The following is a 17,484-nucleotide window of genomic DNA, read 5'->3' as shown; positions in this document are numbered from 1 at the left end:
ACATCCCTCCCTAGGAAACCAGGCCTCATCAGCTATGCTGTTTAAAGAACAGTGTGTTTCTCATAGGAAAAAGACACCAAGCTGCTTTTACAAGCCTATTTTCCTAAAGCTGAGTAGAAGTTGGTATGTATCTTACAGCTGACAAACTTTTTACTTCCCAGGCCAACACATTCACCCGTAGAAGAACAACCTTCTCACAATTTGTCTGTATTCCTAGTAGTATTCCTCAGTATTTTTAAAAATTATCTAAAACAGTATGAATGGGTTTAAGTCTTTGCTGGTTGACTCCTTCCATACATACTGTCACCTTGCAAGTCACCTGACACCGCACACTTAAAACCCCAACTTTTACCAGTTCCTCGCTGGCTCACACAGTGAGCAGCTAATGGAGCGCTGTCTCACCGGGATGCCTCTCAGCAGCGAAACCACGTTCCCGCTCCTTTCCGAACAGAGAGCAGAGCACTCATTGCAGCTTCTTTTTCTGCTTTGTGACTTCTCTCAACCCTTCTGACTCATTTTGGACCCACACCCCAAGTAGGATTTCAGTTTAAGACCTCCTTGCTGTGAGGTACTGCAGGCACTGCACGTTTCCCTGAAAATCCCGTTTTATGCCCTTCGATACTCTCCAGTTCTCTGTTTCGCACACCGAGCGAACCCTCTCCCGAGCAGGGTTATCTGACCCGGGACGCTTGCTGCCTGCCCTCGCGAAGAGCGGCGCTGGGATCGTGTAACACAGCGCCGAGGCCGTTTCCAAGCACTCGTCGTTGCAGAGGGAAGCCTCTCCGGCCGCTCCCAGCGCTGGCAGCCGGGCTCCGCAGCCCCACAGCCGGGGCCTGCCCCGTCGGCCGCGCCCCCGCCCCACAGCGCGGAAGTCTCCTGCCATCCCCTCCCCACGGAGCGGCGTGGTGCCGGCGGGCTCTCCCGGGATTGCCTGGCTTTCCTGCCGCGACGCCCAGGTCGCCCCGTGTTTCCCTGAGGGGCAGAACGCAGCCGCAGCCGCACCCGCCATGCCCGCCTCACGCCCGACGCAGCCTAGCCCACCGCCCCCTTCGCCTCTCGGAGGGTCCCGGCGGGGAGGAGCCGCCCGCTCCGCCTCACGCAGGCACCTCCGGGCGGGGCGGCGCGATTTCGCCGCTGACTGGAACTGCCCGGTGCCGCCTCCGCCTTCCCCCTCCCTCGCTCCCCTCGCGGCGGCGGCGGCAGGACCCAGGTAAGAGCGGGGCGGTGCCAGGCGCCGCTGAGGGAGGGCCCGGCCGGTTGCGGCGGCTCCCGATCGCGAAGGAGGGGTCGGGCGGAGGGAGGCCGGGCTCAACTTGACAGGAGGGAGGGAGCGAGGGAAGGAGGCGCCGGTGGCTGCGCTCGCCGGGCGCGGGTGAGTGAGCGAGCGGGCGGCGGCGGGCGTGGGGAGGGGAGCGGGCGGCTGAGGCGCGGCGCGTCCCCGGCGGATGGCGGGCGGCTGGAGCGGGGAGGCGGCGCTCGGCCGCGCCCCGGTTAACGAGGAGAGGCGGCGACACCGGCTGATCCCCGGCTCCGCTCCGGGGGCTTGAGGCGGCGTCTCTTCCCTCGCGGCCCGGAAGAAAGTTTCGGGGATGCCAGTGAGGTGGGGGCTCCCCCTTCCCCTCAGCCGCCCGCCCGCGCCCCTTCGCCTCCTCCACAGAGCCCGGTCGCCAACAGGCGGTCGCCCACCCAGCCGCCGCCTTCGCTCAACGCCCGATCGGAGACAAAGCCGCCGCTCCACCTGCCGTCCCGGCCCCTCTCCCCGCCGCGCGGCCGCCTCAGGCGGGGAGAGGGATCGGGGCCGGCTGTCCTGTCAGTGACGGGCGTGTGGAGAGATAGTGGCCCGCTGAGCGCCAAGCAAACTTATTTTTAGATGTGCCTCCTATCTCAATGCCTCTTAAAAATAGCACAGTCCTTATTTAAGGAGTGGGAAAGAAAGTGCTTCTGGAGGCCTCGTGGTGTTTTTTCTTTTTTTAAAGCCATTTTTAGAGAAAAAAAAATTGTTTCAGTGGTATAGGCAACTGTGGGACAGTTAATATCCACAGGTACGCCCTGGATGCTTTTACTGTATCTTCATTAAGGTCACCTCTTAAGCACGTGAACAAAGGTACTCCTGGCTTTGTCCTCTGCAGTGTGTCTTCAGTGTGAGATGCAAAGTCTAATGTACATGCACACCTGATTCATGCAATACTTTTTATAGGGTGACTCAAGCTTTTTTGATCTGTCGTTTTCTTCGTTTCCTGTCCTGTCACTTCTCTCTGGAACACCTGCAACATGTGGGTGATGCAGGTTGAAGGAGTGATAACAGGCAACAAGAATCAGTACTGTTTATTATTTTTTAAATTAACCTTCTGCTTTTGTTTTAGCTACTGTACCTCAGCTGATTCTAGTGACAGAACTACCATAAAATAGATTAGTCTTATTGTGCCAAATGTATTATATTCTATCATTTGTATCAATGATTTGGTCACGATCGCTCAACAAAGGAGAATTCTGATTTTTATTTTATAATCACTACAAATATATGGGAGACTTGTGTAAATTACAAAGGAAAAGTATATTTCCAATAGGGAAAGGAATTTTAAGAAAAAAGCTTCGAATCGTAGAGTATTTTAGACTGGAAAGGACCTCTGGATGTCATCTAGTCTTGCCCCTGTGCTCAAAGCAGGTCCAGTTGGATAAGGTTGCTCAGACTTTGTCTAGGTGAGTTTTGAGCATCTCCAAGGATGGAGATTCCACAGTCCCTGTGGTTGTGGTGGTGCCAGTGTCTGACCACCTTTGTGGTGAATTAATTTTTTTTTCTTAATCTAATGACAATTTCCTGTGTTGCAATTTGTTTGTGTTTCCTCTTGTCCTGCCACTGTGCACCTCACATCCATCCATGGGTGACCGTAGTCATGTGCATCTGTAGTTCTAGAAGCTAGTAGAAACCATGCTAGTATTTTGGACCAAGGGGCTGATTGTTTCATTACATCATTCTAAGTATAACTGCTAGATTTTATTCTCATAAATTGGAAATATATTCTTCCCAAGCATTTGCTTAACATTTCCTATTTATTTGAATGTGGTTAATAGCAGATTAGCATATTAATTTAAAATGCATAAACATAGCATATTAATTTAAAATGCATAAACACCTTATGAAGACTATTTGTTGTTTTTTTAATCAAATAAATGTCTCAAATAATTTACCCATCTCCATTTGTCCATTGGCCTTGTGTTCCTTAACCTGTATTTGAGAGAGTTTGCTCCAAACTTTTGCTAGAGTTCTTTCACCATTAACAGTGTCGTATAGTCTCTTGAAGTGACAAAGAGACATTTTAATAGAAGGAAAACTTTTTGGCTTTAATCTTGAAATAGATTTTCCTTGGGAAGGGATGTGCCTTGAACAATACAGTACAACCTGTTATTACTGGGAAGTTGCCTTTGTACTATATAGGCATTGTTTAATACTCTGGAGAAGCCTTGGCTGATATTTATGATGCTGTTGACGTCGTAAATTATGTGGGCACCTTTTTTCATTTGGCAGGAAAAAAAAATGTTTCTAGGCTGTGCAGAATAAAAATCTGCATGTTCGCCTTCATGACATATGACTGCCAAAATTACTTGTTTCTTAATTTGCGTAAATTCTTGGATGTTGCTGATAATATTTCAAAAGCAGGACAATATATTTGTAATGGGATTCATAGTATGTCACTTCTGGACATGTCTGGGTAGAATTTCAAAACATTAGTATGATGCTGCTTAGTAGCAAATGCTTCTGAATAACTCATGCTTTCCATTAGAGCCATATCAAATAATTTATTGGAAGCTGTTTGAATGGCTGGCTGCACTGAATTTGATGATATTTGGAATCATTTGATAAATAATTTAACTTACTTTTCCAGATAGCATCTGCCATTTTATAATGATGGGAACACCTGACAGTTATGCTCATTGGCTTGTATTAATTGTAGTAAGCTTCCACTCAGGAAGAAATCAAATGTATGGGGCTTTCTGTTGTTGTTTTTTATTATTTTATTTATTCCTGTAATGTCTGTGTGAGTCTTAGATATTCTTGACATGTATAAACCTCTTCTGCAGGCTCACTGAACTCTAGATAATATATTTGAGACTTTAAATTTTACCACTGCTAGTATTTTAGGGCTTTTAAAATGATATTTTCTGTTTCAAAAGTGGACTACTTAGTTTGTTTATGTTTTTCCCAGTCTGTATTAATCTCCTGTTAGCATGTCATTATGGTAAAATAAATAAACTAATGACACATTACATTTCCATAAAATAAAACTTTTTGGGGGGAGGTATAAAGGCTTTATTTGATTTGACAGTATTTGAGAATGATTTGCATAGTTGCTGAAACAGTTTATCTTGGACTGTTAAGATCAAAATATTGGAAGGGGAGATCATCATATGTCTGCAAGCAGACCAGGATAGCAGTGATTCATATAATAAATTTCAGTCTGAATTTGGACAAGAACATACAACTGGGAATGTACTTGTTAGACTCGTGAATCGTTTGCTTATTGTAGTGTGTACAGAAAGGCTGTCACTAGCTTTAATGTTGTTGTTATAGGACAGAATTTCCTAATGCACCTCATACACCCTGAGTTTTATGGCCTGGAGGACTGAATGTTGGAACGACTGTGCTAAATTAAACCTGGGGTCTGTGACAATGACTAATACCAGGTGCTTCAGAGGGAACTGTAAGAACAAATGTGAGATAATTTGCATCCCATGTTCAAGGTGAATCCGATGCTTTGTAGTTTGGAATTGGCTTAAAATCCAAATAATGTTTTATAGCCTCTTCAGATGTTATTAAGCATAATTATGATAATTTTGGACATACTTGTTGCTGATGTAAGTAGCCAGTCTAGATCTATGGCTAATTTGGGGGGCAGCTACTTTATGCAGGGGTTTTGTTCGCTTGCTTGATGCCAGACTGTTTACATCAGGTCAAATTCACTGAATATTTTCCACCATATTCAATGATTAGGGCTAATGCTACATTCGGGAAAAAGAGGTGCTTCTGCCCACATGCTTATACTTTGAACTGCAGCAGTGACAACACTCATCTAGGTGTGAAACCTGCCCAGCTGCAGATTCCTTTTGTTGTTGGAGCAAGGTCTGGAACAGAAGCTGCCTCTCAGAGAATCCCATTATCATCAGTTTGTAGGATGGTCTGGGATCTGTATCTCTCAGCTTCTCCTGTGGAACTGAAATAGAGACCGTGCCCATACTTGCTGGTTAGGTCTTTTATTTTGGACTTGGGAAACTTTTGAAGTTTGTGTTCCAACAGCTGTCCTAGTGAGCATTCAAGTATTTTATATATAAACAGCATCAACAAACAACAAAGAAGTCTGAAATGACCCTCTAGCCTGATACTTACTTGAGTCTCTTGAGCTACAGGCTTGACTTAAAAGCGGGGAAAAAAAAGAAGGCATTGTTATAGTACAGTCTATTTCTGAATATTGCTCAATTCCAGGATCAGTATCATCTTGAATGTGGGATGCTTATCATCTCACATTTATTCTTAGAGTCCATTTCTGAATACTGTTAGATTCCTGATGTTGATGGCTTCTGGTAAAAATAAGTTGTGTGCTGTGTGAATATGTATTTATGAACATGTCAAAACAACGTGTGGTAGAATGTTACCAGTCAGTATTATTCAGTGAATACCTGTGAACCTAAGCATAGATTTCATTATGGTATTTCTTAGGAATTTTTTGCTGTTTTTTCTGAACTTTATAGTCTTTGCATGCAGCCCTGTGGAGGGTTTTGAAAGGTTTACAGTTTGCTAGTGAAATTCTGCAGTACCTTCCACGAGCTCCTGACAGGCTCCATGCTATATTTGAGGGCTTAAGTGTTTGAACTTTGATTGAAATTGCACAGACTGCTGTTCCAAATCCGTGTTCCTTCAACTTCTCTGTGCGGTGGATGGCTTTACGTTTCTTTTTTTCTAGAAGGAAATCCATGACTTACATGCATATACCAAACTGGCCCTGAAAGGAGTGCCATGGCTCTTGCTCGAGGGTTACCTCTCCTAGACTACAAATCAGTAGGCTGCTGTGCTAATCCCATGGCAGCTCTACCAGTTTAAGTGATTGGTCGCTAATATTTGTACTAATGTATCATCCAAACCCGTTTTCCACAGAACACTTTGTATTCGCAACACGACCGCTCGTTCTGTTCTCCGCTAGCGGCATCATTGCTGCAAGCATCTATAGCAGGAGACTGCTATAGATGGCAGTGTCAGGCTGGAGAAACAACGGGAGAATTTTTGGTGACTACAGTCACAGGAGGTGAGAACTAAATTTAAAACCTGGATTTCTGTCCCTGGTAATTGTTTTCTTTCCCAATATAGCCTTGGTAAAAATCATAGCTTTTATTGACTTTTTGTTATATTATCCATGTCAACCAAGAAATCTCCTTAGATGTTTTAGGCAAATGTCTAAAAGCATAGAGGTAGAAACGTAGTACATGCTCACTCTCATACTTAAGACTCAATTCTTGAAAATTTGTACTTTAGGAAAAACGGGTTCTCATAAATCCTTCATCATATTTTTAAATGAGCTGGAACAAAGTATGTGATAATACAAATAGTGTTACTAATGTCTATAAAATATTAGCCCATGCTTCACGGTAGGCCTTTTGTTTTATTTCAGTTACGTAAGAGCACAGATAATGAGAGTACTTTGAAAGGAGTTTAAATACAAGTGTCAGTCATCACTGTAAATGAGTGATTGTTAGGATGTAGATTTATTTTATTCTTTGCATCATAGTACATGGTTTGTCTTGGAGCAGAAATTGCAAGGGCTCCAGGCCAGGCCATGACAGGGCGTACAAACTTGGCATAGGATTCCATGCCAGAGCACCTCTCTGGAATGAGATTGGAATTTTTCTGTAGGCTAGATATGTAAGGGAGCGGAAGACATTCAGCAGTGCTATAGGATATTGCTGTCTTCTAAATTGAATACTAGGTGTATTCTTATTTAGATAGGAATTGGTTTTCAAAGTTAGGCTCTTTGCACAATAGATCTCTGAAAAAGAATCTTATCTCAACTTGTGGAAGGCTTTACGTGGGAACAGAGCACCTATCTTCATTCATTGCAGGACGTTCACTGTGATCATCATACGTGTACCTGACAAGTTGTATAAAAACAACACAGTGGAGTTTTGGGGGTTTTTTAGGGATGAAATCAGCTACTACATCCTTTTTATTACTTCATATTTTCTTTCAGATGTCTTTACTAAAAATCTAATTCTAGGCAAAAGCAAAAATAATTTTAATAGATGCTATTGTTCTTTGGAAAAAATGCTACGTACTTTTGTACTTAGTATAAAGAAAATACAAACAGATGCTTCTAGAAAGCAAGCTGGTTTTCTCTTACGGTAGAAGCAGGCTTACTTGTTGAGAGTGACAACCTTACTGCTGCTGGGCAAGAGCATGACTTTAACCTCTCTGCATGTGATGAAATACCACAAATGGTCTTGCAGTTAGTGTTGGCACTGAGGGTGAAACGACAGACAAGTAACACAGCAATTGTTTTTAATTGTACTTTAGCAGTGTAGACTGTTCTTAAGTGGGTAATTCTATACGTTGCTGTTTAGCAAGGAATTTTAACAGACTTCACAGAATTCATCACTTTCCTTTTTTTTTTTCCCCAATGTGATGAGTTTTGAAATGAGTTAGAAGGAAAGCTGTATGCATTAACTTAATCAGAATTTGTTCTTAAATTGTTTAATGGATCCTGATTAGTCTATAGATGCACTTTCAACTTGGTTATTATTAAATGGACATTTTCGGTACCTTAAAATTCTACATTTTATATAGATAAAAAGTTGTATGCATTGCTCATTTGAGATATTTGTAGCAATACATATTCTGAGAGAGAGGTTGTTTCAGCTGTTGAAAGCTTCATTAGACAATCTTTGTTGGAAGATTTAAAATTAAAAATAAAATAACATGATCTGCATCTTTCATATTATATTTTCCTATTTCTTCTGTCTCCTGATTAACTGTGATCATCATTAACAGCAAGCCTGTCCTCCCGTGAAGTCTGGAGCTAGTAGAGCTCATTTTCTTACAAATTTTTATCTTATGGTTCATCTGATGATTATGATCAATGGTTTTACTATGTTGAAGGCATGGTAAAGTTTCTCTCCATGTGTGCTCTGCTAATGTGTAGTATGATGTGAATCCATACTCTAGCCTTTATCTCATTCAGGGCATTTGTTGGAGCTGTTCATCAGAAGCTTGTTCTTCACTTGGCCATCTGTTTCCGTAAAGCATGTAGCAATTTAACTACCTTTGAGGTCACTATCCTGTCAAAAATCAGTAATATCTGCCAAGCGGTTGAAAACTATTGGGAGGGGAAGAGAGAGATGTTCGCAAACCTCGTGATCACATAAGCTTCTTAACTTTAGCAAAGCAGACCTGAAATCTGTATTTTAATTATTCTGCAGCACTTGGGATTCTGATGCTCTCCTTAAAGAGCTATATTTCAAAAAAGAAAATTGTTTGTGTATGAGAAGTTTAAAACATGTGCCAAAACCAGATAATATTTCTTGGAATGCCTACTGTCAATAGGAGACTCCTAAAAATACTGATTTATCAGACCCACATTTTTTAATTTTTTTTTTTCATAAATTCTAAGTTTTCATTGATATTTTGAAAGCAGTAATAGCTACAATTTATTCAGGCAAGACATTTTGATTAGTGTGTATCTTACAGCTTAATATCCTAAATATCTTTTCAAGAGTTTATACAAGGAGTGCAGAGTCACATGTGGGATCAGGGCACCTATCAGAAAGAATAGCTTTAACATATACAGCAAATATAAAGCTCCTGCTCCTCCTATTAAAAATACTTGTGGAGTCACATACTCCAACACAATGTTTGACTCAGTTTAAGTAGGGATGGTTTTTACGATATGTTGTTTCAGTTCTGGCCTGTTGCAGTGTCATTTAGAAATCTTGTCTGGAAGTCATATTACAGAAGTCCTCTTGAAATTAATCTGTACCATGCTGTCCTGGTTTCAGCTGGGGTAGAGTTAATTTTCTTCCTAGGAGCTGGTACAGTGCTGTGTTTTGGATTTAGGATGAGAATAATGTTGATAACACACCAATGTTTTAGTTGTTGCTAGGTAATGCTTACACTAGCCAAGGACTTTTCAGCTTCCCATGCTCTACCGACTGAGAAGGCTGGAGGTGCACAAGAAGCTGGGCGGGGGCACAGCCAGGACAGCTGACCCAAACTGGCCAAAGGCATATTCCATACCATGTGACGTCATGCTCAGTACATAAACTGGGGAAAGCTGGCCGGGGGGGCCGCTGCTCGGGGACTGGCTGGGCATCAGTCGGTGGGTGGTGAGCAATTGCATTTTGCATCACTTGCTTTGTATATGCTATTACGATTATTATTACTATTTTACTTTATTTCAATTATTAAACTGTTTTTATCTCAACCCACAAGTTTTCTCACTTCTACTCTTCTGATTCTCTCCCCCATCCCACTGGGGCGGGGGGGCGTGAGGGAGTGGCTGTGTGGTGCCAGTTGCTGGCTGAGGTTAAACCATGACACATGCAAATAGGAAATCATCCCATAATGAATGAAAATCAATATCCTGTTTCTTTTAATTGCAGAAAGAAGAACAGAAAACTGTTTTCTGTCAATAATGATTAATCACAATTAAACCTTGCAGCACTCAGAAGTGTGCTATTGGTATTGACATGTTGTACGTTCTCAACAGTTTAGTCTTACTGTATAAACAGGAGATGAGAAGTGAAATCCCGGAGAGAGAGAGAAAAGGAAAAGCAAAGACTGCAAAAATAAACATAATTTCTAAATTAAGGAAAATCGATAGATTGATGTGAAAGCATTGGAGGAGGTGAGATTTGGATAGAGATGGGGTGAATGAAGAGCATAATGAAGGATGAAGGGGGAGAAATTACCATTTACTGGAGAAGAGAAATGAGGGCAGGTAAAGCCTTTTGAAAATGAGCAGTGTCCCAGTTGAAGTACAGCATATAACTCTGCATCTACTAATTTGAATACATTCTTCAAAAGAGTCTGCGCTATTCTCTTTCATGTCAAGCTGACTTTTTGAATAGCTCCGTACATTTCATTGCATGATTTGTTAGCTGTAACTAATTTGCTAGTCGTAAATCACCTGGGACTGATTCTTCACTCTTCTCAAAGTTTGTCTATTGAGAAGAAAAAGTAGAAAGCATTGTAAGTCTGGGCAGTCAGTGTCAGAACCATGTGAGAATTTTGCAGGGCTGATTTTCCCTGTGTAGGGGCAACACTGGAAGGTGTAATGAGGACTTTCTGTCACCACAAAGTCTTAGGAAAGTCATGCTGCAGTGATATTTCTTCCCCAGTCTAAGCATGGCAAACAAATGGACTATGGCCATTTACCGTAGTCTCATGAGAACACAAGCAGGTGCCCTTCAGAACAAAAATAATTGTTTTATGTTGCTCTTGCAGTTTATAAAATGCTTCCTAATGTCATCTCGGGTGGTAAAAATACGTAATTTGTTTCCATTTTTTGTATACATACACTATCTTGTATACTAGATGGAAAATGCTGCCATCATAAAAGGAAGAGAGAACGGTTGCCCTGACTGTTGTCTTTTGGGTCAGATTGAATGTTTCTAAATGTTTCTAAAAGGAGGACGGAAGGATAGTTACCCTCAAGGAAGGTATGATCTAACTGGAGCAGCTTCTGAGGTGTAAAGAAGAGGAGGAAGGGGGGAGAGAGCCAGAAGCTGCAGCGCGGGTAAAGGTTGAGAGATGGAGAAGTGTGGGTCTGCGAGACGGAGAAGCGTGGGTCTGCCTCCAGCAGAAGTCAGTCCTCGCTGGCTACTTCTGTACCACTGTGTCTGCAGGTCAGGACCTGGAGATGATGCTAAGCTGACCTCAGCCTGGAGCAGCTCTGTCATAGAGAGAATGAAATCAGATCCAAGGGCAAGCTGACTGGTGAGCAGTACAAACAGTTGGGGTTTGTGCTCGGGCTTGCTTCTTGTCCTTCCTTTTGTTCTTCAGCGTGGAAATGGCTCAGAAGTAATGGGGAAATAAAAGGTTGGTTTTTAGGGAGCTAAAGCTGTACAAGGTTATGCAAATACCAATTTATTAGTGATGTTATTTAGAAGTTGTTGTTCTAAATGATTTATTAGTCCTTGGAGGAGTCTGTGTGGCATTTTTCTCTCTAGGAAGTGTCTGAATATTGGTGGGTTGGCAATAAGGTCCAGAGGAAAGAACAGTTCCCGCATGGACATAGTTATGGGTTAGATTTGGTTTTGAGCTTTTTAAATAGTGTCAACTGGCAACAAACCAGCTTGGATTCTTCTTGTGTGCAGTTATATTGCTTAAGGTTCCTATTTTTGTATTTTAATAAAATACAACTTCAGAGACCAAAAGCTGTCATTTGGGGGGTTCTTTTCTTCTTCTCTCTCTTTTTTTTGTTTTTTAACAGTCTTACATAAAAATGGGATGGGGAAACAAGACTGTTCCATCTGAAGTCTGCATTGGGTTTCAGCTGCAAATGCTAATACAATTTACACAAATGTGAGGCCAAAAGGAACAGTCAAGAACATGTTCTTCTATCTGACAGATTGAACAGTGCGCAAAGTTGTGTGTAAATACAGGTATTCAATATGATGACATGATTGGCTTTTGCCAGCTTTCCACTGATTTTTTTGAATGAATTTAAAATTTAAATTTATAAGTGTATTTAAAGAGGTTGGGGGGGGTGTTAAATGCATTGTTAATTATAAAAATTGAAAAGACTAAGATTCCCTTAGTTCCTATGGTCAAAATTATTAGTGGAGGGAAACACACTGTGAGAAGGGAAGGTTCTTATAGCTGCCTTTTTTTCATTGTCTTTAAAGTAATTTCTATGCTGTCTTTTTCCTATCGCTACTTTCTTTCTTCTGCCTTGTAAGCATTGCTGTGGAGTCTTTTTTTCCTTAATAATTCTGGCCTAGCAATTCACATGCTAATACCTAGCTTTGAGGTACATGGTAGCAGTATCTAAGGTCCCGCTATTCACAAATGAGTCTCTATTCTTTGAACAATCTGATTATGTTCCCCATCCCTTGAGAGGATCCACGTGCTGCCTCCAGGACTCTAGAACAATTTGTGAGTGATGAAAGTCTGATGGTACTTAGGCCACTGAATCCATCTGAGAAACAGCAGTATTCAAATGATATCTGAAGCAATCTGTGATATTATGACTCTGCTTCTCATTTCTGCTACTATTAAAAGGTGAAAGAAAGGAGGAAATGGCTGAGCGGGTTTTCTGTTGTTTTCAAAGATTTGAATAAATTGCATAGGTTGTTTGGTTTGTTGTTTTTTTTTTCCCCTGGGAGATGGGGAAGAATATATCCTTAATATGCCACGCAAGCCGTATTCGAGCATTGCTGTGTCAGGTAGTTCTTTATATACAGTTTGTGGGGCTGTGGAATTATTACAGTAACAGTTATAGTAGGTTAAAATTATAGATTAGTGTTTTATTATATCATAAAAACTGTTTGAAAAAGAGTGCAAAAGGCAATAGTTAAACTGCTACCTATTGATAAAGTACTGTGATACTGTGCTGGGTGAGAAGTTAACATCAGTACGCTTGCAGATGGCAGGTTACTTTGCTTACTGGAAATTACAGAAGATTCTGAGTAAGTTTGTGTTGTATGAAATTCAGTGTTGACATATATTAGGATCTACTTCTTCAATGAAAGGAATAAAATAAAATTCATATACACTGTTGAGACATCAGACTAAATATTCCTGTTTGTGGATGGCTTAATTAGATAAGATAGGCCCCGAAATTTTTTTTCCTGACCCAACCATATGAATTAATTGTCAGCAAAGACATGAAGATCTCTGTTTACGTACAGCCATTTGCTGTCCAGAAAGAGCAGAAATAGAAGTCAGAGACTGGCAACAATGATAAATAGGCTTTGGATAACATTCCATATAAAGCAAGATTGAGAAGATTGGCACTTTTCAACTTTTTCCACTTAGAACTATATGCAGAATACTAGCCTTTATGAGGAAAGGGAATTGTGTGTTCTGTTTACCCTTTTTGATGGAAGAGGAAAGACTGTGTAATAAAGTAAAAAAACCTCAAGTATGCAAGAAGTTCTTTTTAGATGGTGTGTCATTAGTTTATGTAATTAACTGACAAAAATATCTGAGCAATGAGAAGATGCTGATACTTCTACAACAAAAGATTAGATGCTTAAATGTAATATATGCATGCAATATATAAATTACTGCAGTATTTTTGAAGTCCTTTCTGGTATAAATCCTTGTGCTTCAAAAAATAAGCAAACTAGATGGAACAACTAAAAAGACAGTTTCCCAATCCAGAATTGACCACTGATGGATTTCTTGCACCTTCTGTCAAGCCATCTGCTACAGGCTAATGAACAGACAGCATGCTGGATTAGATGAAGCATTTGTATGAGCTATTTTGATAGCTCCCGTGTTCCTTTCAGTGGGAACTCTGTAATTAATGAAGCTTGGAGTTAAATTTTTGAGGGCGGGGGCAGGCAAAGTGTTCTGCTATGAGCTTCCGTACTGCAGGATGCTGTTGACAGAGAGGGGTGATGAACCCACATCGCTGTTTTTGAAGCATGTTTCAATGTTTTCTTACAAGCCTTCATTTAGGAGAAGAACATCTCCCTAACCTCTGTTACGTGCCCATGGGAAGTAATGACTGAATCAAGAGGAGTGCAGAGTTGTGCCCGTTTTGGGCTGGGGGGATCTGCATAATTCCAGACATCATACATCACTCTGTAGTACAAAGCAGATATCAGTGCTGGAGCTACAGCCTAGCTAGAACAAATACCAGCTTCATTTTGGGATGTACCTGAGATCTCTGTCTCTGAGTAGGCACCACCATCACTTCGTAGAGTTTCTTCCTGCTGTGACTCTGGACATGATACCACACAAATATTTTTTTCTGCCGGTGGCAGACGCAGATGTTGTGTTTGAAGCTGTATACAGACTAGCAGAGAAAGTATTTATTTAATTAATTCCAACATACGCCCTTTTGAAGTATTCTTAAGTATGCTTCATAGGAGTATTTGTGAGGGATCCAATTTTACTTTGTAACTTAATCATTCTTGCATTTGTCAGGATTAAAAAAGGTTAACGATGCCATTTGGTCACTGTTTAGTGATTCCTATGATTACTGTTGAAGTATGAGCTGCTTGTAAGCATCAGAGGTCCAGTACCAACAACAGGAGGTGGAAGTGACTGGCGTCCAAGTGTGTTACTGTCAGAAGTGTCAGCACTGCTGGTGGCTTTCTGGTCTCTAGACCTGCTCGTGATCAAAGCAGAAGCACATCACTGAATGCTGGTGGGCTGGTCTAAGGACAGAAGAGCAGTGAAGCAAAGAATGCTCCTCCTGCAATACGGTAGCTGTGGGTTTGCCTGCTAAACCAGTGTTATAAGCAGTTGGACTGAATCTGTGTTGGCCTATCAAGACTCCTTGCTGGAATCTTTTGCTAAATTACGTTTTCTTTCTTTTAGACAATAATATTTGGCTTATCGTTATTGGCATTTTGCATGTAGATCAACAATGCAATTCTTTTTTTGTTTGTTTGACTATTGTTTTTTGTGAAGGGTTGGAGAGTGAGTGTGCCTAGGTGTTCCTCAACACCTCAGATATCTCAACGCAGATACACTGTGTGCGTCTTTGCTAGCAGCAATTCTGATGGCTTAAAAATTTTTGCTAAATCAAGTATGTCCTGTCAATTATGCCACTGCGAGAAGATCCATAAAGTGAAAAACCATTATGGTCATATTGGAACAGTCTGTGCATTATGCCCACGTGCATGCGTTAATAACCAAACTTTGGAGCTAATTAATTTTTCACACAATCTGATATTCAGCCTGTTATCTTTGATGTATTTAGTGAACTTTCCTAATACAGTAAGTTGTATGTAAATAGCACACAAACTAAAAAAAGAGCTATGGGTATTACTGATGGATCAACCTATTTCAGTCCATGTTTTCTGTCCTAGCATAACTTGAGTGACTTCATGTTTTCAATGTGCCTACTTCCAATAAACTGACCAACTTAGTTTACACAACTCTCAAAGAGGACAAGAGCTGTTGCAGCTCATTTGTCATTCCTCATCTCCCATAGCTGTGTGTAAATCCATGGAAGTTAAAAGTAGATTGGGGAACTTCCTGTACTTAATGTTACTGGGTTATGATCTCCATTTCATAACTGAAAAGGCTCTGACATCTCTGTGTAAATACTTATTTTTATTCTTTTATTTGTGGGGATGTCAATTAAACCCAGAAGCTAATGTTGCTAATCATAGGCATTCTGGTGACTAACTAGTGTGTAATATTGTATAATGCAATTCTGTAGGGAGTCTCCTTAATTTTTACACAAAATGTAACCAAATGACCTAAGACTGATCTGTTCAAATTTCTTTTTTTTTCCCCCTCTCTCTGCCTCTCTATTTACCAGCTTAGATGCTTTAAAAAATTTCGGTTTCCTGAAGCCTGTCCAAATTCCTTTAGTGTTTGGGGGGAGGGGAACAGATTTAAGCGTCTTAAGTAGGTTTTCTGTCCCAAGCAAGACCATGTAAAGGGTAACTGTAGTTTCACCCGTGTGAGGCCTATATCCTCCTCAGTTGACACCTTGGGACCAGGATTTGCTGCAGCATCTCAAGCAGCACTAGATGCTTGTGTGTGGGCAACTGAATCAAGCCCCTGCTGCCATAGTAGAGGCTGTAAAACTGTTACAGTATCTCAGAGCTACAAAATCCTATTTATTTCTGAAATAAGTCCTCAGAAATATCTTGAGGAAAAATATTAAGGTCACAAATTTTATGGCATTAGATGCTTTTAATGAGACTAGTTCATTAAATGAACTTTTAAGATACAGGCTGCTGTACTGTAATTCTTTTAAATTTGTCTGTATCCCCACTGCTGCTGGAAGGAGCAATCCCACTCAACATCACTGAGTGCATTAAGCTTTAAGAGCAATTTGGGCCAGATCCAGTCTATCATGACAAGTAATCTTTTAGATCAAAAGCATCTTAAAATTTGAAGTGTAGTCATATCTATCTTTGAATAGATAGTGTTGCTATTTTTAATTAAGTTTAAACTATTTTATTTTGATTTAACTTCCATTTAATCTTAGCAGTCAGAACCAGGAGGTACTGCATCCAGAAACCATCTGGCCTTTTCTTTTTTGTTTTCAATTTAAAAGATTTGAAAACTGTTTGTATGTTAATGTGTATAGTGCAGATTGTGGTGGGACAGAAAGGTGGGTGGGTTGTTAATCTAGACTTTTTTTTATAAAGATTGAAAATAAATCCACTCTAGCTTGCTTTATTTGACCTCACACTTCGGAATATCAGCTGTAGAATATTGCTCTACAATTTGAACAAAAGAATGCCAATAGTGAGTCTTCATCATGCTACATATGATTCAGAAAGCCCTATGGATTTTGTTGCTGGTCAGATGGAAAAATACGTTGGATGGGAAAACAACCCTTTCCAGCATAGTCTTGCTTAATATTCATCATAGCAGTTTGACCACTTAAAGAGATTGTTGAGACTTAGCTGGTGGTCAAAGTGAAAGATAACAAACATAGCATTTTTTACATAACAATGTCAAAATACCCAAGTTTGTTCAAGGAAGGATTTTCAAGTAGCAGTTTATTTTATTTGCTGTTACTCTAAATAAACATTTTCTTCTCTAAAGAAGTATTCTTTGTATTTTTTTAATTAACTCAATCTAAGTTTTATGACAAGGCTTAACAATAAGGTCTCATTTCAGGATGCTGATAGTTTTCAGTACTTCCAGCAGAAATTTCTTCGTATTATCAGTTCCTGTCGTTAGGCTTTTATAAAAAAAATCTTGCTTATTTGCTTGAATAATTACTTTGCCATTATAATTTAATTAGGAAGTATAATTTGTGTAGGTAGGCTTATACTGTTCTCCTTTTGGATCAAAGTTAGAACGGGAGTCTAAACAACTGCAAGTTCAAGCTCTGAAACCTTATTATCTTAATTTTATGCCATAAAAAGTCAATTAATGCAAGATGTATTTTAGTCATGCCCTATTTATGGAATTGTTCGTAGCTTGTATTTAGGAAAGTGACTGAAGTTTGAGGATGAAAACTTTCTTCTCTGTGTAGTATCCATCTTATGATTGGTACCAAATGTCGAGAGCAGATGTGAACGTAGGGGTTGCCCATTGTATTAGTGCAAAGAGGACAGCATGTGCAGAAGTGCTAGTTTAGTTCTATTGATAAACTTCCAGCAGTGTTTCTACAAAAGTGTCATAGGAGACATTCTCACATTAGTATGATGCTTTTTCTCCTCTGATACCACTTGTGAAGCCTCTCTGATGGGCGCTGTAATGGCTGCAATGCCATGGGGTTAATGTAGTAGCCTCTAGAGCAGACTGCAGTACTCCCCTGTTGCGGTGATTAGCTCTGTGTGGTCTGTTTGCCA

At 40.6% G+C, this 17,484-nt stretch overlaps 1 protein-coding gene across 3 annotated transcripts in view; it reads left to right on the top strand.

The window, feature by feature from the left end:
- Positions 1–1,169: 1,169 nt before the first annotated feature.
- The window catches only part of FRY (FRY microtubule binding protein), a 258,690-nt gene continuing 242,375 nt past the window's right edge, over positions 1,170–17,484 (top strand). Inside the window, exon 1 of one of the 3 annotated variants that reach the window (XM_076364288.1) lies at positions 1,170–1,210. The gene's annotated coding sequence lies outside the window, so the exon portion shown is untranslated. Of the gene's footprint in view, positions 1,211–1,327; positions 1,373–17,484 lie in introns of those variants that run through there. The other 2 variants (XM_076364287.1, XM_076364289.1) reach the window with 2 other exon arrangements.

Source organism: Aptenodytes patagonicus, chromosome 1, assembly GCF_965638725.1.
Source record: "Aptenodytes patagonicus chromosome 1, bAptPat1.pri.cur, whole genome shotgun sequence".
NCBI classification, from domain to species: Eukaryota; Metazoa; Chordata; class Aves; order Sphenisciformes; family Spheniscidae; genus Aptenodytes; species Aptenodytes patagonicus.
The sequence above is the reverse complement of the archived record's forward strand: the minus strand, read 5'-3'. Positions and strand labels throughout refer to the sequence as shown.